The 27,669-nt window shown below is 49.6% G+C and overlaps 1 protein-coding gene across 2 annotated transcripts in view; it reads left to right on the forward strand.

Annotated features, from left to right (window-relative positions):
• The window catches only part of LOC140393912 (uncharacterized), a 428,933-nt gene that overhangs the window by 97,062 nt on the left and 304,202 nt on the right, over positions 1-27,669 (forward strand). The window lies entirely within an intron of this gene.

Below are 27,669 nucleotides of genomic sequence, written 5' to 3' on the forward strand. Positions count from 1 at the left end.
TCAGGTCAACAGCCCACATTCGGCGTTCCCAACCTCTCCAAGCTTTATTGTCGGGATAGGCATGCCCCCACATTCCAAACTATGGTACATCCATGCCCGGTCACCCACTATACACTGCACAGAAGCAATAAACCCTCTATTGACAATGGATTATGTCAGAAAAACTTTAAAATAACAGTCATTCATTGATAATTTTCCACTTTCTTAACAAAACTATTTTTTACTATAGGGCAATAAAAGATCCTTTAAGGTTTTCATTCTCTTTCTCCAGAGGTAGATAAGCCTATTCTGGGATTTTCCTGCTTCCCAGTAACCGCCTCAGTGATGAAAATCCAAGCCATTATGTCCAATCTGGCACCATTGTTTAAGAAAGAAAGATGTCAAAATTTAGGAGAGATTTACTAGAACGATACCAGGAATGACAGAATTCAGTACCATGAAGAAACTGAAGAAGTTCGGGCTGTTCCTAAAGTTGAGAAAGTTAAGACAAATCTTAGTTAAGCTGCTCAAAATCATGAATAGTTGTGGTTGAGTAAATAGAGAGAAATGTTTCCAGCAGCAGAATTGGCAGGATGTAGGGGGATGCCTATTTAAGGTAACAGGCGAATGAGCCAAATACAAAATGAGAGCATGAGCTTTATGCTTTGGATTATGGTACCTAAAATGGTGATGGATTCAACAGGAACTTTCAACAGGGAATTAAATGCTTCAAGGGAAAATAATAAAACAGTTTTGGAGAAAGGTTGGATTAATAATAATAATCATTTATTGCCACAAGTAGGCTTCACTGAAGTTACTGTGAAAAGCCCCTCGTCGCCACATTCCGCCGTCTGTTCGGGGAGGCCAGTACGGGAATTGAACCTGCGCTGCTGGCCTTGTTCTGCATTACAAGCCAACTGTTTAGCCTACTGTGCTAAACCAGCCCTCCAGGATTAATTGGCTTTCAATCAGGAGATACGATGGCATTTATTTAATTGAATGTTCAACAGCAATAAACAATCTATTCTCTGTAGATGATATATTTCCTGACATAACTCACATTTTCATTGTTTAAACGGTGTTCATCTCAGCACATTATTAAAGCTAATCATATTTGTTTATAACTTTAAGCCCTTTCCAGACCTGCCTACAATAACACTTTGAAAATTCAAGTGATAGATTCATTCAAAGTTTCCTGGGAAAGACATAGAAACCAGCAAGTCCTCATAATCTGAAAGAACATTTCCTTCAGCGCATTTTCCTGTCAATGCATGTGGTAATATAGGATCGAACATGGGGCCTAGGAGTAGGAGTCAACCATCTGGCCCTTGGAGCCTGCTCCACCATTCAATAAGGTAATGGTAGTGGCTGTGGTCTCAATTCCACTTTCCTATTTGCCCCTCATAGCCCCTCCAAGAAAAATCTGCCCAACTCTGCCATGAACAGTACTGCTGGGATTTCTGTATGATACACATACTCAGATCGCACACTGCAAATACTCAGCATTCATGTAGTTTAAAGTTGTTTCAAACTGCTGTGCAATAAAATACTTGGCCTTGTACTAATTTGTTCTTGGAATGCGAATGATTCTGAAAGGCGATGTTTATTGTCCTTTGCTAGTTTCTGTGAGGTGGCCCTTCTGGAGTCACATGTGGACCAGACTGGGTAGGAGTGCCAGGTTTTATCAACATTCCACAGCTTTCATGCACATGTTTCTAGTACTAGCCACGTAGGGACTTCAACTTGACAGCTGGACTGTTAGTCCAGTACTATAACTATGCAGATTTAGCACCCCTGCCTTGAGGCTTGAAGCAAGACTGATTATTAACCTTTTAAAGGACATAAAAACTAATCCAACTGATACGTTTAATCATGTTATTGTTAAAGAGACAATTTTTGATGAATTAATAATTTATTTGAAATGTTTAGCACGATTCTCCCCCCTTATTGCACCTGGTGCGTCTCCCGCTATTCCCGGAGAATAGTGGGAGAGCCTTTAAACGGGCTTCGCGCTGGGCGCACAGCACCAGACGCAATCCGGTTCATACTCTCACTGGGCGTGAGCCAGACTCGCATATTTAAATAAATATTTAAACTCATTTAAAGGCTGTTCCAGGTTTTAGCCAGATTATCCAGGCTCTCGGGATTCACCGGCGCACCGTGAGACCAGTGGCAATCACCACCGGTCTCCATTAATGGAGACCAGACATGTTGAACACGCCTGGGGGCTCGGAGGCCATTGGAGACCTCAGGGGGTTGGAGATAGGGCAGAGCAAGCAGTTCCATGGCACTCCAGGGGCCAGGGTGCAAGGATGCAGTGCCAGGTTGCCAAGGGGAGCACGTCTGGGAGCACGGCCATGAATGGGGGGGGATTGAGGGCAGGCAAGAAGTGGTGGCCTGAAAGAGATGGGTCTTAAAGGGGGTGCCTTAAAGTGAGGAGGGCCTTCGGTGACCCCACTTTGTGGGGGGGGGGGGGCTGCAGCACTGGCATTGGTGTTGGGAAGAGCCTGATGGGTGTGAGTGAGGGGGGAGGAAAGGGCAGGCGTCTCTGCCAGTGAGGAGAGGTGGGTGGAGGCAGGATGAGTGGGTGGAGGCCGACTGTAAGGTTGTCTGGAGATCGGGGTGCCGGATTGCTATGGGAATTGTGCTGACAAAGCCAGCGGGATTCTCACTGGTTTCCCACCCCTTTTTGGGAGTATTCCGCCCTTACTTTTGCACATTTTGAAATTTCAGTTATTAAGACGAAATTAGGGGACATTTTATCAATAACATTTTGTATGATTCAGTTGGTTTATTATCTAGAATGAAAGCCTCCGTTATAAATGACAATTTCTATTTTCAATATTCACAAAAAACTCTGTTCCTGAGGCGAAACTGTTGACGCTGGGGCGGGATTCGTGGAGTGCCGTGACAGCAAAACTGGTGCGGCTCCTGGACCGGTTCAGCGACTGTAGTAGAGAGAAATCGAGTCTTTCTAGAGGGTGTGAAGTTTTCAAGAAAGGTCTTTATTATACAGTGCACTGCAGAGAATCTGGCCTGCTTGCCTTAACGCTGACAGAGCCAGGTCGATTCCAGCTTACAATGGTCAAGAACATTGATTATATCTTTCCAAGGTTTCTCAGAATCGTTGCCCAGCTCGGAACGCGACCTGCAGCGAATGTGGCAAGAAAGGACATTTTGCCAAAGTCTGCTTGGCCCGACCCAATGTTCCAAAATCGCAAGCCCGACTCACAGACTCACAGGTCTGCAGACCCCGCAGCATGGCTGCGTGCCTGCTGGTAACGCCCCCTTCTGACGCATCATCCACCTCGTGCTATCCATGGGGGCCGGCATCTTTAACCCTCCCCGACACGTGCGACTCATGGGTGCTGCCATCTTGGCCGCCATCTTCAATGACACCTGACACGTGCGACCGACGGGGGCCGCCATCTTGGCTGCCATCTTCAATGCCGCCCGACACGTGCGACTGATGGGGGCCACCATCTTGGGACCAACCCACTACCACCGACCACGCTGGCTACCCGCAGCTTGGCGCTGTCACTCTCGACCAGTCACGGTCCAAGCACCTCAAGAACTCCATGATGACCGTCCGGGTCAATAGGCACGAAACGCCCTGTCTGTTTGACTCTGGGAGCACAGAGAGCTTCATCCATCCGGACACGGTAAGGCGCTGTTCCCTCCAGATTTCCCCAGATCCTAAACAATCTCCCTTGCTTCCAGATCACATTCAGTGCAGATCCAGGGGTACTGTGTCGCGAACCTCGTGATACAGGGCGCCGAGTACGCCTATTTTAAACTCTATGTCCTCCCCCATCTCTGCGCTCCTCTCTTGTTAGGACTGGATTTCGAGTGCAACCTCAGACGCCTGACCCTGAAGTTCGGAGGACCCCTATCCCCTCTCACCGTATGTAGCCTCGCGACCCTTAAGGTCGCCCCTCCCCCGCTCTTCGTGAACCTCACCTCCGACTGTAAACCCGTCGCCACCAGGAGCAGGCGGTACAGTGCCCAGGACAGGACGTTTATCAAGTCGTAGGTCCAGCGGCTCTTGAGGGAGGGGATCATCGAGGCCAGTGTATGGGAGAGGCGTTTTCAGAACTCCAAAATGGAGTTCAATCAACCTCTCCCTCTTGCTTTTCCTCGCACACAGCTTGTTCCCTAGGTGTGGGATTACAATTATGGACACGTGGGTTTTTAAACACAAAACACTGTTTATTCCATGAACTCAACTTAACATCTTAAATAAACATTCTCTTAACACCCCTCACTTCAAAGATAACTCCGAAAATGTTGCAACAGTAAATAATTGCTCTTCCTTCAAACTTCCAAGAGACTTAACACCTTTAAATAGAATCACATCAGGTTAAAGGCTTCACTATTATGAGTTTAAATCACCCAAATGATCCAGAGTTAGTCTTTCATGGCAGAGATCCAGCTCACTGCAAACACAGACACTCCCAAGCTCTTTTCAAACTGCAAAATGGCTGACCTAACCTCAGCTCCACCCACTCTCTGACATCACTGGTTCCTTAAAGGTACATTGCTTAAACATCCATGTCTTAAAGGTACTCACACATGACACCTCCCCCCAAGAAAAAAAACCATCAACTTCAAGATGGTTTCATTTTTCACTTTTGCACCATCCACTAAGAAATATACACAGTAAATATACCTTTTTGTTTAAAAAAAAACAACACACGCAAACAGGTATAATAATATAGTCCATTTTTCTTTGTTCTTCTTCCTCCAACCGAAATCCTTCTCGATTGACAGTCTCTTTGAAAAAAATCTCTGCACGATCCATCCATTCCTCTACTCCTCGGCATCACTCTTTAGAATCAGATACTTTAGTTCAATCTGACCACAGAGCCCCTTGCAATTCTCCAATACAGGAGCATTGGTTACCACAGCATTCAGGCAGTCAAATGCCTGTTGAAAGTCTGCTGTCCATTGAACTTTTTTACGTTTCTTCAGCAATTCCATCAGTGGAGTCATCACTCCACAAAACCTTTGCACAACTGTTCGATCAAATTCATTCATGCTATGAGATCGCATTATTTCCCTTCGTCTTGAAGGTATCGGAAACTCCACAAGGAAAGTGATTCGGGCTTCTCCAAATTCACTTTCGGCTAGATTCATCACCAAACCCGCCTCCTGAAGTCGATCGAAGAACTCCACACAATGTTTTAAATGTTCTTTCCATGTCTGGAAGTTGAAAATAAAAGCAGATTGTCCCATTTTCTCCATGCAATCCTTCAATGGTGGGACAGGATAAGAGTCCGTTCTTGTATCTGCATTCACTTTTCAATAGTCCACACACAACCGTTGGGTATTGTCTGGTTTAGGTACCATCACTATGGGTGAGCTCCATTGGCCGCAACCCATTTCAATTATGCCATTCTTCAGCATATTCTCAATCTCTCTGTTAACCTGTGCCAATTTTAAAGGATTAAGTCTACATGGATGTTGTTTGATAGGAACCATGTGATATCAATAACTCTTTCAGGTCAGTTCATTTTTCCTCTGGAAGGTAACTTAACAATTCATCCCAATTTTTAAGAACATCCTCATTTTCCAATTTAATTTGAGGTATGTCAAGTTCACAGTCATCTGGATTTGGTTCGTCACTTTGAGTTAGAATCATTAAAAACCTCCTTTTTCTCTCCTCCCCTTTCAAAGTAACTTTTAAGCATATTCACATGACACACTCGGTGAGTCTTCCTTCTATCTGGTGTTTTTACCACATAATTCACCTCACTTAATTTCCTTTCAATCTGATACGGTCCACAAAACCTAGCTTTTAAAGGCTCCCCTACCACTGGTGACAACACTAAACTTTATCGCCACTGGCAAAACTACAAACTTTGGATTTCTTGTCCGCTACCCGTTTCATCACATTTTGTGAAACTTTCAAATGTTGTCTAACCAATTCACCTGCTCTATTTAATCGTTCCCTAAAATTTGACACGGAATCCAATAGTGTAATTTCCGATTTCTCACCCACCAATTTTTCCTTAATCAATTTAAGTGGGCCTCTTACCTCATGATCAAAAATTAGTTCAAAAGGACTAAATTTGGTAGACTCATTAGGTGCATCCCTAATTGCAAACAATACGAATGGGATTCCTTTATCCCAATCCTCTGGATAATCTTGACAATACGCCCTCAACATTGTCTTTCATGTCTGATGCCACCTTTCTAACGCTCCCTGCGATTCTGGATGGTACGCAGTTGATTTAAATTGTTTTATTCCTAAGCTATCCATAACTTCTTTGAATAACTTTGAAGTAAAATTTGTTCTTTGATCGGATTGAATTTCTGTGGGTTGTCCAGAACTAGTAAAGAATTTAAGTAACTCCTCCACAATCCTTTCAGCTGTAATATTATGTACTGGAATGGCCTTTGGAAACCTGGTAGACATATCCATTACAGTCAAAAGATATTGATTCCCACTTTTTGTTTTAGGAAGCGGTCCTACACAATCGATTAGGACCCATGTAAAAGGTTCCTCAAATGCTTGAATGGGTATTAAGGGTGCTGGTTTTATCACTGCTTGAGGTTTCCCTATCACTTGACATGTGTGACATGATTGACAAAATTTAACTGCACCTTTGTGTAGTCCAGGCCAATATAAATGTTTCTGGATTTTAGCTTGAGTTTTCCTTATTCCCAAATGACCTCCCACTGGTACCTCATGTGCAACTCGCAACACCTCCTTTCTATACCCTACCGGCAATACTACTTGATGAACTTCTGCCCACTTTTAATCCGCCTGCATGTGTACAAGTCTCCATTTTCTCATCAAGACATCATTTTTACGGTAATAACACTCTGGTATACTCTCAGATTCCTCTTCCATATATGCTTTCTGATATATCCATATTATTTCTACATCTTTCTGTTGTAACTCCGCCAGTTTTCCTGAACTAAAAGTATCCGCCTCACCCTCCACCTGTTCTTGTGCTTTTTCAACCATCTGATCAACAATCGTTTCTGATAATTGCACTTCAACTTCATCTTCACTCTTTGATTTCTCCTATTGTCTTAACCTGTGACTTTGCGACCTTGTTACTACACAATCCGGAAAGATCCCAGGATATTGGTCCTTCAACACTTCAGTTGACTGATTTTCCAATGGCTTATCAACCACAGTAGGCATCACTCCCACCTGCGATCCAGCTATTTCATTACCCAAGATAAACTGCATTCCTGGACAAGATAGTTTATCTATTAATCCTACCACCACTTCGCCACTCTTCACTAGACTTTCCAACCTTACCTTATATAATGGAACGCTACTCCTCTCACCCTGAATTCCACATATCACCACCTTTTCTGGCAACATTCTTCCCAAACTACATAATTCCTCATCTCTTACCATTAAAGATTGACTAGCCCCTGTATCTCTTAAAATTGTGACTTCTTTACCTGCTCCTCCTGATACACATGAGTAAACTTTACCCACACAAATAAATTTTTTAAAGACATCTGGCACCTTCTTCACAATTACTTCTTGAACAGGCTGGACAATCGTTTGCACCTCCTTCGCTTCCCTTGGGCTTTCCTTTACCACTCTAACAAACCCCACTGTCTTATCCTGTTTCAGCCTTCCCAGTGCTTTTCTTCAACCACCAACACTGTGACTTTACATGGCCTAGTTAATTGCAGTGAAAACACCTGACACTTTTCATTTCTTTTCCACCCTCCTGGATTTCTTTTTTCATCTGAGGTACACTCTTTATTGTCTCCCATCAGATCACCTTTACCTTTACCACTTGAGTATTTCTCATGTCCCCAGTTTTTATCCCTCACCGGCTGAAACTGATGTCGGAAACCAATCTTTGATTTATGAACTAATTCATAATCATCTGCCATTTCCGCTGCTAATCTCACAGTTTTAACTCTCTGTTCTTCCACATGAGTTCTCACTACATCAGGAATTTAATTTTTAAACTCCTCCAAAAGTATAATTTCTCTGAGAGCTTCATACGTTTTGTCTATTTTCCAAGCCCTTATCCATCTATCAAAATTATTCTGTTTGAGCCTTTCAAACTCCATGTATGTTTGACCAAATTCTTTCCTTAAATTTCTCAACTTTTGTCTGTAAGCTTCAGGCACTAGCTCATATGCACTTAAGATGGATTTCTTCACCTCCTCATACGTTCCAGATACCTCCTCCGGTAGTAAGGCAAACACTTCACTAGCTCTACCTACCAACTTTGTTTGAATCAGTAACGCCCACATGTCCTGTGACCATTTCATTTGTTTAGCTACCTTCTCAAATGAAATGAAAAAGGCTTCCACTTCCTTCTCGTCAAACCTTGGCAATGCTTGGACATATTTAAATAGATTCCCACCAAGCCTTCGACTATGACCCTCTTTCTCACTATCCTCATCACTATCATCCAACTGTACGTTTCCCTTTACGTCTGCCAATTTTAACTGATTGTCATGTTTCATGGTCATTTTCTGAGGTTCAAACTCCCTCTCTTCATCTTTTTCCCTGATCTGTATCTCCCTTTCTTTTTCATTTTGTTCTGCTCGGGCTATTTTTTCTTTTCTCCTTTCTTCTCTCTCCTTTTCTTTTTCCTCTCTCTCACTTTCTCTTTCTTTATCCTCTCTCTCTCTTTTTCTTTTTTTTCTCTCTCACTCTCGTATTCAAGCCGCCTTAATTCTTTCTCATGTTCAATTTGTTTAATTTGGAACTGAATTTTTGCCATTTCCAATGAGTCACACTCTAACTCAGGCAACTTCAAATGCTTAACCACCACCATAATTACCTCATCTTTTCGCATTTTGTCAGGTAATGTTAACTGCAATGTTCTTGCCAAATCTAAAAGTCTGCTTTTCGTTTCTGTCCGTAAAGTACTATGTGTGACATTCACCACGTATATAATGAGATGCAGACAGGCAGTGATTGACACACAGGATAACCAATGAACACACACGACACATAACAACCAATCAACATTACAGGACACCACCACTATAAAGCACACAGGGCATTTAGACTCTCTCTCTCTCTACAGGACGCAGCTACTGAGATAGTAAGAGTGCACAAGCCAGTGAGCACTATCACCATGAGGTAGAGAATTAGTCTGGTCAAGCCAGTAGGAGGTTACCAGTTAGACTGATAGAGTGTCAACTCACAGCAGACTACGTACAACAATCAGGAAGTTCAATAAAACAGTGTTGGACAATCTCCTGTGTCAGAAGCCTGTTTCTAGTTTCACAGCATCCAGTTGCAGTCAACGTTGAACCAACTTACTCAACACATCATGGTGCCAGAGTTCTATTAATCCTAACGAACCTACCTCGAGTGCATCTGCAACGACCAGCAAGCAGCCACCCAGCGGCATGGAAAACATCCAGCCTCCTTCACAACTCCGGATCTCCGGCAACCTCGGCGGCAACTGGAAAGTCTTCAAACAAAAGTTCCCCCTGTACATCAAGGCCTCCGACCTCGAGGCAGCACGGATGCCAGAAAGATCGCACTGTTCCTGTCGACTGCGGGGGATCACGCATCCACATCTATAACTCGCTTACGTTTGCCGATGGCGAAGACAAGATAAAGTTCAAGACAGTTCTGCTGAAGTTCGACAGCCATTACGACATTGAGGTGAATGAGAGCTTTGAACGGTACATCTTCCAGCAGAGGCTTCAGGGTAAGGATGAACCTTTTCAGTCCTTCTTGACCCATCTCCGCATCCTAGCGCAGTCATGTAATTATGACTCGACGACTGATTCCATAATCCGGGATCAGACCGTTTCCGGGGTCCAGTCCGACTCCCTGCGGGAGCAGCTCCTCAAAATCAAACAGTTGACCCTCTCCGTCGCCATCGAAACGTGCGTTGTCCATGAGCATGCCAGAAATCGCTACTCCCGCATCAGGGCGGCAGAAACTGCAAAACTGGCCTCCCACGAGGCAGAAAGGGTGCAGGCCATAGCGCAAATGCAAGGCCTGAGCATCAAGGAGAGTGGCCGTTTCGCGCACTTTTCTCAGGTCCCCACGCATGCGCGCCACGACCGGGTGGACGATGAGGCCGAAGACCCTGAGGCGCATGCGCGAATGTAGGCCGACCGCACTGCGCATGCGCGATGGCGCACACAACGTGCTGACGTCAGCATCATGACGTGTCCGAATTGTGGCTCCGCCCATTTAAAGCGCCGATGTCCAGCCAAACGCAGGCGATGTCGACAGTGTGGAAAGCCTGGCCACTTCCGCTCCACTGAACAACAGCCAGCGATCCCAGCTGCAGCGCAGACATGTCCGCTGCGAACAACAAAGCATGCAGGATTCTGATCCAGACAGCCCAACGGACCCTGATGCTGACTGCCTCGAGTCTCCATATCGGGTGGGCATCATCACCACACGTGAGTGGGTCTCGACCGTGCCTGCCAACCGCCTTTCGATCCTCAGTGTGGATCCTGACGACGAGTGGTGTGCCGTCATCACGGTCAACCAGTCTCGCATCCGATTTAAATTTGACACTGGCGCGTCTGCGAACTTCATATCACAGTCGGACCGCGACAGCATCCGACACCAACCAAGCATTCTTCCACCAGCCTGCCAGCTCCTTGACTACAATGGTTATGCCATAGCTGCCAGTGGGTCATGTCAGTTAGATGTCTCTCACAAAGAAGTCAAGGCGACGTTCAGATTCAAGATCGTCCGGCCTGACAAGGCATCCTTGCTCGGTGTTCGCGCATGCAAACTCCTAAATTTGGTACTGCGAGTTTATGCCATGTCCTCGACACCGGCGACGGCCTCGCCCAATGCGTATCTCCAGGCTGAGATAGACGACATTCTCACACAATACCACAGTGTGTTTGATGGGATGAGCATGCTCCCATATCGCTACAAGATATTGCTCAAGCTGAATGCCACCCCAGTCATCCATGCACCACGCTGGGTGCCAGCTCCTCTCAAGGATCGTCTGAAAACGCAGCTACGAGAGCTCCAAGACCAGGGCATCATCTCAAAGGTCATGAAACCCACAGACTGGGTCATGGTCTGCGTCAAGAAACCCTCTGGCGAACTCGGCATTTGCATTGATCCCAAAGACCTGAATCGCAACATCATGCGAGAGCATTACCCGATCCCGAAGCGTGAAGAATTAACCTGTGAGATGGCTCACGCCAAATTCTTTACCAAGCTGGACGCCTCCCGTGGCTTCTGGCAAATTCAGCTGGACGAGTCCAGTCGGAAGCTGTGCACGTTTAACACTCCGTTTGGCAGGTATTGCTATAACCGCATGCCTTTTGGTATCATGTCAGCTTCCGAAGTATTTCATCGCATAATGGAGCAAATGATGGAGGGCATCGAGGGGGTGCGAGTCTCTGTGGACGACGTGATCATCTGGTCCACGACGCCCGAGGATCACATTGCTCGCCTCAAACAGGTTTTCCAGAGGATTCATGAAAATGGCCTCCAGCTCAACAAAGCCAAATGCTCGTTTGGGCGGTTTGCTGTCAAGGTTTCAGGTGACCACATTTCACAGCAAGGTGTGCAAACTGACGCCGACAAGGTGCTGGTAATCAATGCCATGAAGACACCAGAGGTCAAAAAGGCAGTCCTCCAGTTCCTCGGGATGGTAAATTTTCTTGGAAAATTCATTCCCAACATGGCATCCCGGCATCTCGTTAAAAAGTCAACAGTGTTGCAGTGGCTTCCCGCACATCAAGCGGAGTGGCTTGAGCTGAAGGCGACGCTCACCACAGCCCCAGTACTGCCGTTCTTTGACCCAACCAAGGATACCAAGATATCCAAATGTGCAAGCCAGGACGACATTGGGGCGATGCTCCTCCAGCGAGACGATTCCTCGTCCTGGGCTCCAGTGGCATATGCCTCCAGGGCCATGACTCCGACCGAACAACTCGAACATACGCGAAGAAACTGCCAATGATCCTCTACTGCAGCGCGTGCTGCAACACATTGCCCATGGCTGGCAAAAGGGGCAGTGCCCCCAGTTCTTCAACGTTAAGGTAGCATTGTGGATAGCACAATTGCTTCACAGCTCCAGGGTCCCAGGTTCGATTCCGGCTTGGGTCTGTGTGGAACTGCGTCAGTATCTGCTCGGTAAGGGCATTGCCTCGAGCAGGACTACCAGCTACATCCCCTGGGAAAACGGACAGGTGGAGAGGGAGAATGCGACGGTATGGAAGACCGTCCGTCTGGCCCTACAGTCTAGAAGTCTCCCTGTTACCCGCTGGCAGAAAGTCCTCCCCGACACGCTCCACTGCATTCGGTCGCTCCTCTGCACAGCCATGAAAGAGACCCCTCACGACCTTCTATTTGTCTTCCCCAGAAAACCCACCTCCGGGGTCTCGCTTCCACCCTGGCTGACAACACCGGGGCCCGTCCTCCTCCGGAAGCACCTGAGGAGCCATAAGTCCGACCCCCTGGTTGAGAGGGTCCAGCTCCTACATGCCAACCCTCAGTATGCCTACGTGGCGCACCGCGACGGCCGACAAGATACAGTCTCCCTCCGGGATCTGGCACCCTCCGGTTCCCCAGCGACCATCACCTATGCCCCCCCCTACACCGAACACCACCCCTACCCCTACACGGCTTACACCCCCCCCTCCCCCCAACACCGACCCACCATGATGAAGCTCCAGACGACAAGCTCCCGGAGTCAATGAGCCCAAATCCCGCGCCCGCAGCGACGCCGGAGTTGAGGCGATCACAGAGAACGATCAAGGCTCCGGACAGACTCGATCTGTGAGCCCACTTCACCCCCGCTGGACTTCAATTTTTTAACAGGGGGTGAATGTGGTGAATGTAATGCTGCTACAATTCACCACTGTATTGTATTGTATTATGTTGATGCCCTTGTGGGCTCCGCCTGTGGCTCCGCCCCCTCAGGGGTGGTATATAGATCTGCAGCCTGTAGGCGGCACTCAGTACAGAGCAGTCGCAGGCAGGCACAGATCAAGCTGATTAAAACCACTGTTCACTTCTACTAATCGTCTCGTGTGAATTGATGGTCGCATCACCCTCTACATTAAAATTTTTTTTTTAGAGTTTCCAATTCATTTTTTCCAATTAAGGGGCAATTTAGCGTGGCCAATCCACCTAGCCTGCACATCTTTTGGGTTGTGGGGGTGAAACCCACGCAAACACAGGGAGAATGTGCAAACTCCACACGGACAGTGACCCAGAGCCGGGATGGAACCTGGGACCTCGGCGCCGTGAGGCAACCGTGCTAACCACTGCGCCACCGCGGTGCCCTGAGCACCCATTATACTGACACTGGTTCATTCCCATCCTCAGTGTTCCTGACTTGTTATGTTAATCGTGCTGCCCCGGCCCTCGAATGATTTAATCACCTTTTTGGGGAAGAACAAAAGACGCTCGCAGACTGGCCATTCTGAAAGGAACCGATCACCCTATTGTATCTGTGGTGACCACATTCCTAACCTCACCTGAGATGGTTTGAATTAGAATGAGTTTTCGTCCTCCAGTCTCTGCGAGTGGGCGGGGCTAATGCACCTAGATAGTTTTACTGCTGTTTTAATCCAGTATATTACTTCATATGATTTTTTTATTAAAGCGATTATGCCTCTCAAAACCCCCTGCTACCGTGACTATGCAGAAGCTTGCACCGGCGCCACATGGAACACAATCAATTGTAATGAGAAACGGTCCTGGATTCGCCGGCTTCACGATTGACACTTGAGGAGACTGACAAGCTGTAGCCGCGTATACACACTTCACTCCCCACACACACCATCCCAGATGGCAGCAAGGAGAGCAGCACCACGCTTCACGGACACCAGACTGGAACCCTCCTGGACCTCGTGGAGCTGAGGCGGGCCAACCTCTACCTTGGCCCAGGAAGGAGGCTGCCGGCCATCGCCAATCGCCGTGGCAGAGGCAGGCAGCGCCACCAGCAATACCATCCGGACCGGCCAGCAGTGCTGTATAAACTGCACAACCTCCTCAGGGTGGCCAGGGTGAGGAGGCAGCACTGTGCCCCTGGCACCAATCCCTGTGCCACACACTCGTAACCACAACCCCTCTCAGCAAGAGTGCAGCCGAACCCCCACCCTGCACCACATGCCGGCACCCATACCGGCCGCCATGGTCGGCTGCCCTCTCTCTCTTCCCCCCACCCCCCGCTCCCCCCCAGGAGAAGGCCGCTCATAACTACCGGGAGCGGGAGAAACTGAATGCAGCCCTGGACATGGTTGGCGACCCTGAGGAAAGGAAAGTCGCTGGAATGAAGGTCGGCCGAGGGTGAGAAAGTGAGACACTGCTTAGTTGTCTTCCCCGTGCCACCCTCACCCTCACACCACCCTCACCCCCACCACCCCCACTGCCCCCGACCTGCGGTTTAATCCTGCATCTTATCTTGTGTCTTACTGGACCTGCTGCTGATGGAGCGGGTCCATTGGAGTCCCCTGCCCCCAGCCAGTGCCACATACTGAGCCCTCCTGTGTGCCGATCTGCGACAAGGACAGCATCATGGATGGGAGCTATATTGTGTCTGTGACCGCAGAGCTCGAGTCCAGGGATCACACAGATTTCCCGTCACATCTATCTCCAACACATTCCACCATCCCAGAGACACTCACCTCGGTTGGGCACTTTAGTGAAGAGAAGACTCCTGGGACACTCTGATGCGCACCACATAGCTGATCCGGTACAGCAGGTGGAGGTACAGACGGACAGTTGAAGGGCAGTCCGATCCCAGGGACTAGCTGCCGTGCAAACGGGCTTCAGGCATCTGGAACGGACAGTCCCGTCGATTGTGGTGATACAGTCGCAGAGCCAGGGACTACATGAGGGTTCGTCGGCGAATATCCTCCACCTGCAGGTGCAGTTCGAAGGTTCCAACTGCATGCACAACCAGGAAGTGGTGCCAACCATGCGGTCACCCAAGTCAATACCACAATTCTGGCGTCAGCGGTGGAGGCATTGGGGGTGAGGATTTTGGCGATGGATCAGTATGTCCAAAGCCTAGGTTATTCTGTGCAGGCACTGGGCGAGGCCCAGGATGGGGTTGCCACCTCACAGTCAGCCATGTGCCAGAGCCACCTGGAAATTGTAGCGGTGCTTCTGAGCGTGGCTCAGTCACAGCGGGCCATGGCGGAGAATGTCGGCGGCATTGCCCAGATGCTGGCCGACATGGCGCAGGGGCAAAGAAGGTGGTCCAGACCCAGTGGGAAATGGCGCTGTTACTGGCTGATGTGGCACAGACCCAAAAGGTGATGGCACATTCAATGGGAGATGTGGTGCAGTCCCAGATGGAGATGGTCCACTCCCTGTGCTCCATGGCTGTAAGCATGCTGACCCTAGTCAAGACCAGAATGGGCCCCCAGGACTGGCAGCGGCAGGTGGCGGAGAGTCTCAGGGGATACCTCCGCTCGTACCCCCGTCCCATTGAGTAGCCCGGGGGTTACTGGGCACCCTGAGGGAGGCGGAGGTGATGGGGCCCGTACCGGTGACTCCCGCAGGGGATGAGCTAGAACACCACAGCACCTCGCACTCCCCCCCCCCCCCCCCCCCCCCCCCGTCCCGTCCCGTCCCCCCCACTCCCTCCTGTCTCTGGCGCATCTGGTGAGCAGCGGGCAGAATATCATGGCACACGCCACCTGCGACACCCGAGCAGCAGCCGGGTCCATCCAGGCGCGGTTGCCCCAGAAGACGGCTGCCAAAGGGGACCCAGGTCACAGGGTGGGATTCACAGCAGGCCGCCTCCACTCCTGTTGTACTGTCTGGGGATCCATCCCTCTGTGTCCTACCTCCTCTCTCTCCCTCATCAGCCACGACGCCGGTTTCACGATTTTTTAAAGCACAAGTAAAAACAGAGGCCCCAGAGAATACCAATTCGGGCCGGCTAATGATATGCAAACGCTGTTTACTGTACGTGAATTCCGCATTGACACCATTGTCGAGGTGACGGAGAATTGCGATTTGGCGTCAAATCGGTGCCCGCTACGAGTTTGGTGTCGGCCTGATTCTCCGCCCAATCCCATTTCCCGATTTCAGCGTGAACTTGCACTCAGCATAGCTGAGTCTCAGGTCGAGGGCTGCTGCCCGGACTGCTCTCCTGGTCACTGGTTGGCTCATGGGGGGGCTCGGGCATTGGCACTGGCTGGGGGCAGGGGACGCTGGATGGACCAGCCCCATCACCAACAGGTCCTGCAACACACGAGACCGGATGCATGATTAGACCGCAGGGTGATGGGGGTGGTGGGGACGAGGGCGGTTTCGGGGTGAGGGTGATTGGCTGATGGTGAGAGGATGTGGGGGTAAGGGTGAGGTGAAGGTGGTGTGGCTGTGAGGGTGAGGATGGCCTGGTGGTGTTGGGGACGGGAGGGGCATTGATACACGTGGCATGGGGAACCGAAGCTCAGCAGGGTTTGACTTCCTTGCCAGCGGCCGAACTGTTCTCCGGCGACCTCCCTTTCCTCCGCGCCGGTGACCACATCCAGGGCCCTTTGGTCTGCCACGATAAGGGGCACAGTATGAGATAGTCTGGCGCATGCAGCCCAGGGGGTGGGTAGCTGGTGGCCTCAGTGGCCAGGGCACCCGGCCATGGCGGCCGGTATGCGTGCCAGCATGTGGTGCAGGGTGGGGGTTCGGCCGCCATCCGGTTGGAGGGTGGGGTTGGGTTACGGGTGTATGGGACGCGGGTTAGTGCCGGGCACAGTGTTGCCTACTCATCCTGGCCGCCCTGAGGAGGTTGTGCAGTTTCTTCTGGCACTGCTGGCCCGTCTGGACGGTGTTGCTCATGGCGCTCACAATCTCTATCACCTGCGCTCAGGCACGGCGACCGGCACGGCTGGCAGCCTCCTTCCCGTGACGGGGTATAGAGTGAACTGCCTCTCCTCCACTGTGCACGATGGTCTCCAGCTCACCGGCAGTGAATCTTATGGCCGCTCTCCTTGCTGCCATCTTGTTGGCTGGGATGGTGTGTGTGGAGTAAAGTGTGTATATGCAGCTGTAGTGTCAATCGCGAAACTGGCGAACCCCGCACCATTTCTCTTTGGAATCAATTGTGTTCCATGTGGTGCCGGCGCCTCTGAACAGTAGCTGAATGGTCCAGGTGCGGAGCCAGTTTTGCTGATGTGGAACTCCACGAATCCTGCATTAGCGTCAATCCTGAGGGCAGGATACTCCGTTGCCCTACGCTAATATCGTAATCACCGATCGAGCGGAAATCCCTTTTGACGCCAAAAGCGTGGGCAGCGCCTGTTTTCGGATGTGCATTGGAGAATACGGCGCACACCATTGGGACAGCCTCAGGATGTCACCTGAATGCCCTCCCCCGATGCTCTAACCCGATGGGTCGACTTCCCAACGGCGCGGGACACGTGTGCTCTGAGTTTTCATCAACGTCGCGTGGTGGCTGCAGACTGTCTCTAGTGCTGCTACAGCCAAGGAGGGGGAACCATTCCGCTGGCGGGGGTCTTTGGCGGGGAGTGGCGAGTGGGGTTACAGGGGCACTATCTGACAGGCCGGGTCCGCGGCCGGCACCTTGTCGTACAGTGCAACCGCTGCAGGTCGTTGCCATGCGCATGCGTGGCCACGGACCCAGCAATTCTCCGGCCACTTATGTCGGGAACGCTGGGAGATTTATGTGGTGTGGCTGCTAGCCCACCGTGCTGAGCATCAGTAATGGGGTGCCGCCGATTTAGCATCACAAAACTAAATGCTTCCTCCGGAAATAGGGCTGGACTCTCCGATCGGCCAGGCCGAAATCGCGTTCAGCGATCGGCCGAAGAATCCATGTTTTTGCCAGAATCGGGGTCGGCGCCGTTATTGCGATGCTCCACCCGCCCCCTCGGAAATGGTGTACACACACTGTACGGACGGCCTCAGGACATCACCTGAGGCCCTCTCCCGCTGCTCCGCCTCCGATGGGCTAAGGCCCCGACGGCATCGCTCGTGTATGCTCACACCATTCGGGGACCACACATGGCGGCTGCGGACTGTGTCCAGCGCCACCAGAGTCGGGAGCGAGCCCTTTTGCTGGCAGGGGGCACTTCGGTGGTGGCTTGGGCGACTGGTGGGGGTGGTCCGGGGGTGGCGAGGCTGGTTACAGGGGCGCAGTTTTTGGCAGGCCGGGTCCTGGTCGGGGGGCTGGATTCTCCAATTCTGGGGCTGTATCCCCAGGTCGGTGTGGGAACGGTGGGCAAATTGGCGCGAAACGGCCACTGATTCCGCATTTTGCTGGCGGCTAGCAGGAAGGCAGTGTAGAGCACCCGGCCTGGTACGCCCCGGGGAATTGTCGGGTCTATAGACGCGCATGCTCACTGCGGTGGCTGCACCTTGCAACATGGCGGAGGGTGATTGCAGGTCAGGCCGCAAAATAGTCAGGCCCTTAGGCCGGCTTGCGTGCCCTGGACCACCCCCCCACAGTGCCCCCAGCCCCGAATAATGTCCCCCCCTGCCTGTGGATCGCCCCTCCCCCGACTGTGGCGGCGCAGTTCTGAGTCTGCAGCCGCCACGCTGAGTTCCCGACGGCTGAGACCACACGTGTCCTGCGTTATCGGGAACTCAGCTGGTCAGGGCGGAGCATCGGGGAGCAGGCCTCAGGCAATGGGGCGGAGCATAGCGAAAGCAGCACCGCCCCCGATTCGATCAGGAAACGTGATTCTCCGGCCGTTCGCCGAACGCGATTTCCAGTCCGACATATATTTCTGAGTTAGTTTGAAAAACCTACTGGAGTTTTTTGAGGATGTAACTCATAGAATCGATAAGAGTGAACCAGTGGATATAGTGGGTGGGGTTCTCCCGCAATCGGCGGGATAGCCCGACTCCGGCGCCAAGAACGGCGCGAACACCTCCCGCGTCGGGCCACCCGGAAGGTGCGGAATCCTCCGCACTTCCGGGGGATAGGCCGACGCCGGAGGGGTTGGCGCTGCGGCAACTGGTGCCGAAGGGCTGGCGTGTTCTGGTGCATGCTCACAACCGCCGGCGTGTTCTCGCACTTGCGCAGGGGGTTTCTTCTCCGCGCCGGCCATGCGGACTACAGAAGCCGGCACGGAAGGAAGAAGTCCCCCCACGGCACAGGCGCACTCGCAGATCGGTGGGCCCCAATTGTGGGCCAGGCCACTGTGGGGGCCCCCCCGGGGCCAGATCCCCCCCATGCCCCCCCCGAGGATCGCACCAGCCAGGCTACCAGCCAGGTCCCGCCATGTGGGACCATATCCATTTCACGACGGTGGGACTGGCCGAAAAAGGACGGCTGCTCGGCCCATCGGGGTCTGGAGAATTGCCAGGGGGGCCAGTGCCAACTGCCCCTGACCGGCGCGGCATGATCCCCGCCCCCACCCGAAAACCGACGCCGGAGAATACGCCAGCCCGCGTCAGAGCGGTGGGGCGGGATTCACGTCGCTCCCGGGCTTCTCCGACCCGGTGAGGTTAATGTGCAAAATTAAAGCACATGGAATTGGGGGTAATATATTATCATGGAGGAGACTTGGTTATCAGACAGTCCAACTGGCGCAGGGCTACAGGAGACGGCGCGGAGGAAAGGAGGCCCCCCCCCCCGACAGAGAGGCCGGCCCGCCGATTGGTGGGCCCCGATCGCAGGCCAGGCCACTATGGAGGTACCCCCTGGGGTCGGAACCCCCTCCCCCTCCACAGGCCACCCCGGATCCTTCAACGCGAGGTCCCGCCGGCTCTGAGGATGTTAGAACAGCGCTGGTGGGACTCGACTTTATGTTGATGGCTGCTCGGCCCATTCGGGCCGGAGAATTGGCGCACTGGCCCATGCCGGCCAGGGCCGGAGAGTCGGCGCATACCCCGACCGGTGCCGCGCCGACCATGTCGGCGCCAATGGCGCCGATTCTCTGCACTACGGTAAATTGCGTCTCGGCGTGGCGCGATTCGCGCGGCGCCGCGCTGATTCTCCGACCAGGTGGGGGGTTGGAAAATTCTGCCCAAGATGTCAAGATTTTCTAGTGGATGACTTAATAAATCAGGTTGAGGGGTTGTGGTAACTTCAACCAATTGTAAACAGTCATGATCAAACAGATGTTCTTCAGAGGCTGGTTTAGCACACTGGGCTAAATCGCTGGCTTTTAAAGCAGACCAAGCAGTCCAGCAGCACGGTTCAATTCCCGTACCAGCCTCCCCGAAGAGGCGCCGGAATGTGGCGACTAGGGGCTTTTCACAGTAATTTCATTGAAGCCTACTTGTGACAATAAGCGATTTTCATTCATTTTCATTTCATTTCATTTTCATTGTCATTCATTTCATTTCATTCCGAGGGCACGGGCAAGAGTGTAGCAGGGTTGACAGCTGGCGCTCGCTTGTAGGTAAAGTTGGTTTTAGAGAGTGCGTCGTGCCGCAGTAAAATGCTGCGTTGTGGATGAATTAAGCAGCAGCAAAACAGAGTGAGGAACCAATGTTGTACAAGGGCGGTTGAGTACAAGGGGTACTGATTATTCTACTATGGCCGCCATGGCTGCTACTGCTCTTAAGCAACTTGGCATACCCTTTACCACAGCACATAGGGCCACCGAGTAATAGGCAAGAGGTCTTTTCCCTCCTCCATGCTCTTGTACCAGGACCCCTGTTGCAAATCCCCCTGCTTCATTCACATAAATTAGGAAATTAGGAAGTCCCAAGGCAGGGGCACTAATCATGGCTTGTTTCAAGTTACAAAATGCTTGCTCCCTCTCTGGGATCCAGGTAACAACTGAAGGGGCATCCTGTAGGGTAGCCTTGCGCAGTACTGCGTCCATCTCTCTATAGTCTGCAGTCCACTGCCTGCAATAGCACACCATTCCGAGGAAGGTAAAGGTTTCCTTTTTCGTGCGCGGGGTTAGAACCCTTGCTACAGCCTGTACGCTTTCAGACCCAAGCCTCCGCTGTCCTTGCTGCAGCAGAAATCCCAAATACTGAACTGTCTCCTGACAGAATTGCAGTTTGTCCATTGAGACCTATGTCCTCTTTATGTCAGATGTGATAATAACAAAAGGGAATCCTGTTTGCAAGCTAGACCCCCCTTTGAGGCTACCAATAAATCGTCCGCATATTGAGAGAATATTGAACCTGCAGACAACTGGCACTCGTCCAAGTCTCTTTTAATACTGTTGATTCCGATATGTAAAGGCAAATAGATGTTGACTTTCTGGGTGCAATGGTGTGGAGAAAAAGGCTGAGAAAGTCTCCGTTGTTGGTGGTATAGAAGACAAAATGACATTTGTGTCCGGCACCAATGGAGCAATAGTGATAACACTTTTATTGATGATTCTGAGATCTTGTACAAACCACCACTCGTTGGGTCTTCCTACCTTTGGAATGGGGAGTATAGGGGTGTTACAGGGGCTTTGTATTCTCTTCAGCACCCCTTGCTGTAATAGTGCATTGATCACTCCCTCTGCCCCCTTTTCTGCTTCCGGTGCCAACCTGTATAGTTTTAAGCAGGGCAGGGCAACGTTCTTCTGTAACTGCACCCTATGCGCTGGGGCAGAATGTACTTTTCCAACATGATTTTTATGTTGGGCCCGTAGATGGGCCGGTACCTGGGCCAGGATTGAAGGGAGTAAATGATGGCTCTTTCAATGATTAAATGATTGTTGTCTTTCAAAAGTTGCGGGCCATTGCTCCTCTTTCCAGGTCACTCTGCCCTCCTGTTTGCCATAAAATTCTATCAGGCAATTTTGTCCGTCTATTTCAATATAAATCCCATGTATTACTTTTCGCCTTTGACCTCTTTGATCAGTTATCCTATTTGCTTTGCCTTAGCGGGATGTCTTACGGCCAATGTTAAATGGGGTTCTGAAGTTAAACCCATCCTAAAAAGGTCCCTCTGACTATGGGTCAACTGTACTAACATTCCTAATCCCACAACACCGAAAAATAAAAAGGAAAGATATGCAATGAGGTCTGCTTTCCTAAGTAATATTGCGCGTGTAAAATGTATGCGTGCTCATCCTTACGAGCATACCAAGCCGTGCAATGGGCCACTATATTCTCTCGTCTGGACTCTATCAGGTGTTTTAATAGCTGTGCCACCTTTTGTAAGACTTCCTGCAGTTTTCTTTTAACAGTGGTACTGTAAGGGTTAACGTTCAGCTGCCAAACACAGGGTGGGTGCAGACTCAGAAGTTATTGAATTTAGCAGCTGGTGAGCTCGTATTTGAGGCAGTTCTATAAACATTCCATTATCAGTGCAATGTATTACCGCTCCTAAATTGCAGAGTGTCTGTCTGCCTAATAGGGGAAGGAGTCGCTAGGTGGGGTACATCCTTCCTTGGGGTTAAATGCTTCTTGGCCCCTTGCATGATAGCCACTTTCCCTCTATTTGCTAACCAGTGTTCGAGGGACTCATTTCCTTCATTCAGATGATTATCATTATTGGGAACCCAGCTCCCATTTATGCTGGGTGGGACTGCAATCCCATCCTTCAAAGCTGGCCAAGATGCACCATAAGAGTATTTTAGAGGCAGCAAAACATCCCCTGGGAGGGGACTATAAATACACACATTTAAGTCAATTTCCAATGATTGATTTTATACGCATTAGCTATTCTTAGAGACGTATATTTTTCTTTGTCAATTCAGAAAAGATCAACTGTCTGCTGCAGAACCTAAGGGGGCGGAGAGTGGGGGAAAAACTTGGAATGATGCCATTTGCATCTCTTCACTTGATCTGAACTTATTTTGTTCAATTACTTTTATTCGTAAAGGCATTTTCTTGCTTTTAAACTGATTTTAATTTCCAATGTTTCAGTGCTTTAGAGAAATTTCAACACAAATCACTTAAGGTATAATCTCGGACTCACAATATCAGACGACAAAAATACAACCCACTTAGCACTTCATGCTTTGACTAAAATTAATTGGTTAAATAAAACACACAGATTCTTACAGCTGGTAAATATCACAGTTAACCATTAGCCTTACCTCACGGCTACAGCCAAATCTGTTACGTTTTTACCTTAATCTTCTATTTACTCCCCTGTTATTTTTTTTGTTTCGAGAGGGGGCATTCCTTTTAATTCCTAAGGGGGGCATATAGGTTTTCCTACCTCATTCCGTTACTTTATGATTGTTTCTTTTCGTTTTCTTACTCATTTTGACTCCCTTATCTGTCTTCTTCAAGGAGTTCACCTTCTTCCTCGCTCCGGATGTCTTTACCAAGGCTTCGAGACGACCTATGAGGGGGTGTCAAGTTTATTGCTCATTGCTCCTTCTGCAAAATACTTTCAAACATATATATAAGAATAACAACGACCACGGAAATCATTTACAAATACTACAGGGAGCGCACACTGGTATTTATCCTTTCGCGAACCTCGAAGTCTTTTTTTAAATTTAAAATGAATTTTAGTCTCTATGGCACCTTTTTCTTCCCATGCAGCTATGGTTAATTTATTAATTGAGATAACTTAGCCTAGCATGAGTCATTAAGGTGGCCAGTAATTAAGGATGCCGAGTGTCGACCCCCCACTTTCAGCTGGGGTCACGCTATGGCTCTCTCTCCCTTTCAGCTGAGAGAGTCCTATTTATAGAGTCCTTTTGGGGTTCACGTCCCATTAAATTAGGGAACCTGCGAAGACTACGCCAATTGGTCGTGGAAATTATAATAAAGACAAATTCTTCGAGGTTCGAATTAAGGAAATTTATTTGACACAAATATATTTGCGGAGAAAGGAGTGGTCTGGCTGCATAGCCATTCAACAGCAATCTGAGATTCGACCGAAAAAAGCATATCTTTATAGTCTGAAATAACAGCCTGAAGTAAACAGCTATGTTTATATTAAATAGACCTTGGAAAGAATGTAAGATGAAATACGTACTATGTATGTTCTTGCCCTTGGCTAAAAACAACTTGAGTACACATTTTATTATCTTTCGGAGGACAATGTGTGATCATAATAAGGTGAGACCAAAATATTAAGGAGTATTTTGTTTACGTTACCTGACCTACTTATTTTCGTTCAAAAGCAGTGTTAAACTATAGTCAAGCATTTCCCAGCATGCTTCTAAGTGGGCAACTCATTAATTTCCCTTCCACAGACAGGAAATAGAGTGAGAATGAATGGGTCTTTTTCGAAGGAGCATGTAGTGACGAGTGGGGTCCTGCAGGGGCCAATGCTTGGGACACAGCTATTCACAATATACAAAGAACAAAGAACAAAGAAATGTACAGCACAGGAACAGGCCCTTCGGCCCTCCACATCAGTGATTTGAATGAGAGAACAAAAAGTAATATTTCCAAGTTAGCTGATAACACAAAACTTGCTGTGAATGTGAGTTGTGAGGAGGATCTTCGGGGGTTACAAGGTGATTGAGATAAGTTGAGTGAGTGAACAAATGCACAGAAGATGCAGTATAATGTGGAAAAATGTGAGGTTATCCACTTCGGAACAGAGAAATAGAATGATTTTATTTAAATGGTGATAGCTTTGGAAATGTTGACATACAAAGGGACCTGGGTGTCCTTGCACACCAGTAACTGAAAACAAGCATGCAGGTATAGCAAGCAGTTTTCAAGGGCAAATGGTATGTTGGTCTTTATTTCAAGAGGGTTTGAGTGCAGGAGCAAGGATTTCTTAGCAGCTATACAGGGCTTTGGTGAGACCACACCTGGAGAATTCTCTGCAGTTTTGGTCTACTTATCTAAGAACGATCATGGACGGGATTCTCTCAGCCCACGCCGGCTTGGAAAATCGGTGGGCTGGGTGCGATTCGCGCGACGCCGCCCAGCGCCGGTCCGCTGATTCTCCGGTGATCGGAGGATCGGTGCCATTGGCACCGGCACAGTTGGTGCGTCGCTGGTCAGGGGCCACTCCATGCGGCCCCCCCTGGCGATTCTCTGCCAGGGATGGGCCGAGTGGCCGCCAAGAAAGCCCGAGTCCCGCCGGCACTGTTCACATGTGGTCTTACCCGGCGGGACCTCGGTGTCCATCCTGTCGGGGAGGCCTGGTGGGGGGGAGGGTGTTCCGACACCGGAGGGGGGCCTCCACCGTGGCCTGGCCCGCGATCGGGGCTGACCGATCGATGGGCCGGCCTCTCCTGGTGGGCGGCTCGCTTACTCCGCGTCGGCCCCTGTAGCTCTACACCATGTTGCGTCGGGCCCGGCGTGGAGAAGGAAGCTACCGCGCATGCGCGAGTTTGCGCCGGTTGCTGCGTGCATGCGCGCATTCGCGCCTGCCGCAGCACGCATGTGCAGACCCGCGGCGCATGTTTATAGCCGGTATCGGCAGCTGGAGTGGGGTGAGTCGCTCCAGTACTGTGCTGGCCTCCTGTAGGGCAGAGGATCGCTACACTTCGCGGTCCGATGTCGCCGCTGCTAAACTCTCCGATTTTTACGATGGCGTCAACACTCTGCCGTCAGAAGGGAGAATCCCGCCAGATACTTTCCAAAGAGGGAGTGCAATGAAGGTTCACCAGACTGATTCCTGGGATGGCAGGACTGTCATATGAGGAAAGATTGGGTCCACTGGGTCTGTATTCATTGAAATTGAGAAGAATAAGAGAGGATCTAATTGAGAGGTATAAAGTTCTGACAGGTCTGGACAAACTGGATACAGGGATGTTGTTTCCTCTCGCAGAGGGCTCCAGGACAAGGGGTCACAGTCTCGGGATACAGGGCCTGTGGAATTCTCCAGCACAGAATGATGTGGAGGCCAAATCACTGAATATATATAAGAAGGAAATAGATAGATTTCTGGACTCAAAGAACAAAGAACAATACAGCACAGGAACAGGCCCTTCAGCCCTCCAAGTCTGGTCAGGGTAATGATACTACCGTTGGCTAAAACCCTCAGCACTTCCTTATGCCGTATCACTCTACACCCATCCTATCCATATATTTGTTGAGATGCCTTTTGAACACTGTTAATGTATCTGCTTCCACAGCCTCCCCTGGTAGCACATTCCAGGCACTCGCCACCCTCTGTGTAAAAAAACCTGCCTTGCACATATCCTCTAAACATTGCCCCATAGACCTTAAATCTATGCCCCCCAGTGACTGATCCTTCCACCCAGAGAAAGAGTGCCTGCCCATCCATTCCATCCATGCACCTCATAATCTTGTAGACCGCTATCAGGTCGCCCCTCAACCGCCGTTGTTCTAATGAAAACAATCCGAGTCTATTCAGCTAACACCCTTCAGACCAGACATCATCCTGGTAAACCTCCTGTGCACCCTCGCCAAAGCCTCCACATCCTTCTGGTAGTGTGGCGACCAGAATTGTGCGCGATATTCCAAGTGCGGCCTTACCAAAGTTCTATACAACTGTAGCATGACTTACCAGTTTTTACACTCAACGCCCCATCCAATAAAGACAAGCATTCCATATGCTTTCTTGACTACCTTGTCCACTTGTGTTGCCACTTTCAAAGATCTGTGGATCTGCACGCCCAGATCTCTCTAATTTTCTATATTCCTAAGAGTTTTGTCATTTACGGTATATTTCCCCTCTATTTTAGACCCACCAAAATGCATTACCTTACATTTATCTGGATTAAACTCCATTTGCCATTTCTCTACCCAAGTCTCCAACCTATCTAGTGACTCTAAAAATGACAAGTGTGCGGGGAGAATGCGTGTGTATGACATTGGGATAGAGGGTCAGCCATGATTATATTGACTGATGAAGCAGGCTCAAAGGGCTGAATGACCTACTCCTGCTCATATTTTCTATGTCATAAAAAAACATCTAATTTACTAATGCCCTTTAGGGAAGGTATTTTTCTGTTCTTACCTGGTCTGGCCTACATGTGACTCCAGACACACAGCAATGTGGTCGACTCTTAAATGCCCTCTGAAATGGGCTAGGAAGCCACTCAGTCAATGGTAATTAGGGATGGGCAATAAGTACTGGCCTAGCCGGTGATGCCCACATTCCATGTATGAACCGTAGGACCAAAGAAAGTTTACAGTGCAGAAATAGGCCATTCAGTCCATCGTGTCTGCGCTGGCCAGGAAAGAGAAAAAAGAAACTAGCCACTCATTGTAATCCCATTTTGCAGCCCTTGGTCTGTCGCCTTGCTGATTACAACACTTCACATGCAAATCCAGGTACCTTTTACATGAGTTCAGCATTTCAGCTTCAACCATCAATTTAGATAGTGAATTCCAGATGCCCCCCACCGTCTGGGTGAGAACGCTTTTCCTCATGTGCCCTGTAATTCTTCCACCAATCATCGTAACCCGATGCCCCCTGGTAACTGACCTCTTCGCTTGGGGAAAGAAGTCTTTCCCAGCTATCTTGTCTAGACCCCACATGAGATTAATAAAGTTTAGCTTTTCAGTAGTCGAGTGGGAGTAGGGTTGAATGATCAGAGGTTGCATTTCATGGACAGAATGAACTCAGTGCGGACGTGAGGGGAGAAAGGAGTGAAACCAGAGAATGGTGCAAGTTCAGGGCAGGGGGGAAGCTTAAGGTGAAAATTGACCCCGTGGACTAGGAAGTTGCAGCATCAGCTGATTCGATGATTTCAATCTGAATTAGAAAGCGGTCTGAAAGCTCCTTAAGTTTGGTGGAAGCTTGTGATGTCCTTTGTTCATCAAACACTCTGAGCCAATCAGCCAGTGAGCTAAAAATGGTATTACATAAACCAAATTGAATTTTTGAAATTAAAATTTTTTATTCACTGTCTATTGGATTCTCAAACATTTGGATCAGATTTGTATGGCCTCGCTCTGGCAGGATTTTCCAATCAGGTTAAAATCAATGCACTTTTGACTGATGGCCACATATTATAGCTGCGACA

This window comes from Scyliorhinus torazame, chromosome 2, assembly GCF_047496885.1.
Source record: "Scyliorhinus torazame isolate Kashiwa2021f chromosome 2, sScyTor2.1, whole genome shotgun sequence".
Taxonomy (NCBI): Eukaryota; Metazoa; Chordata; class Chondrichthyes; order Carcharhiniformes; family Scyliorhinidae; genus Scyliorhinus; species Scyliorhinus torazame.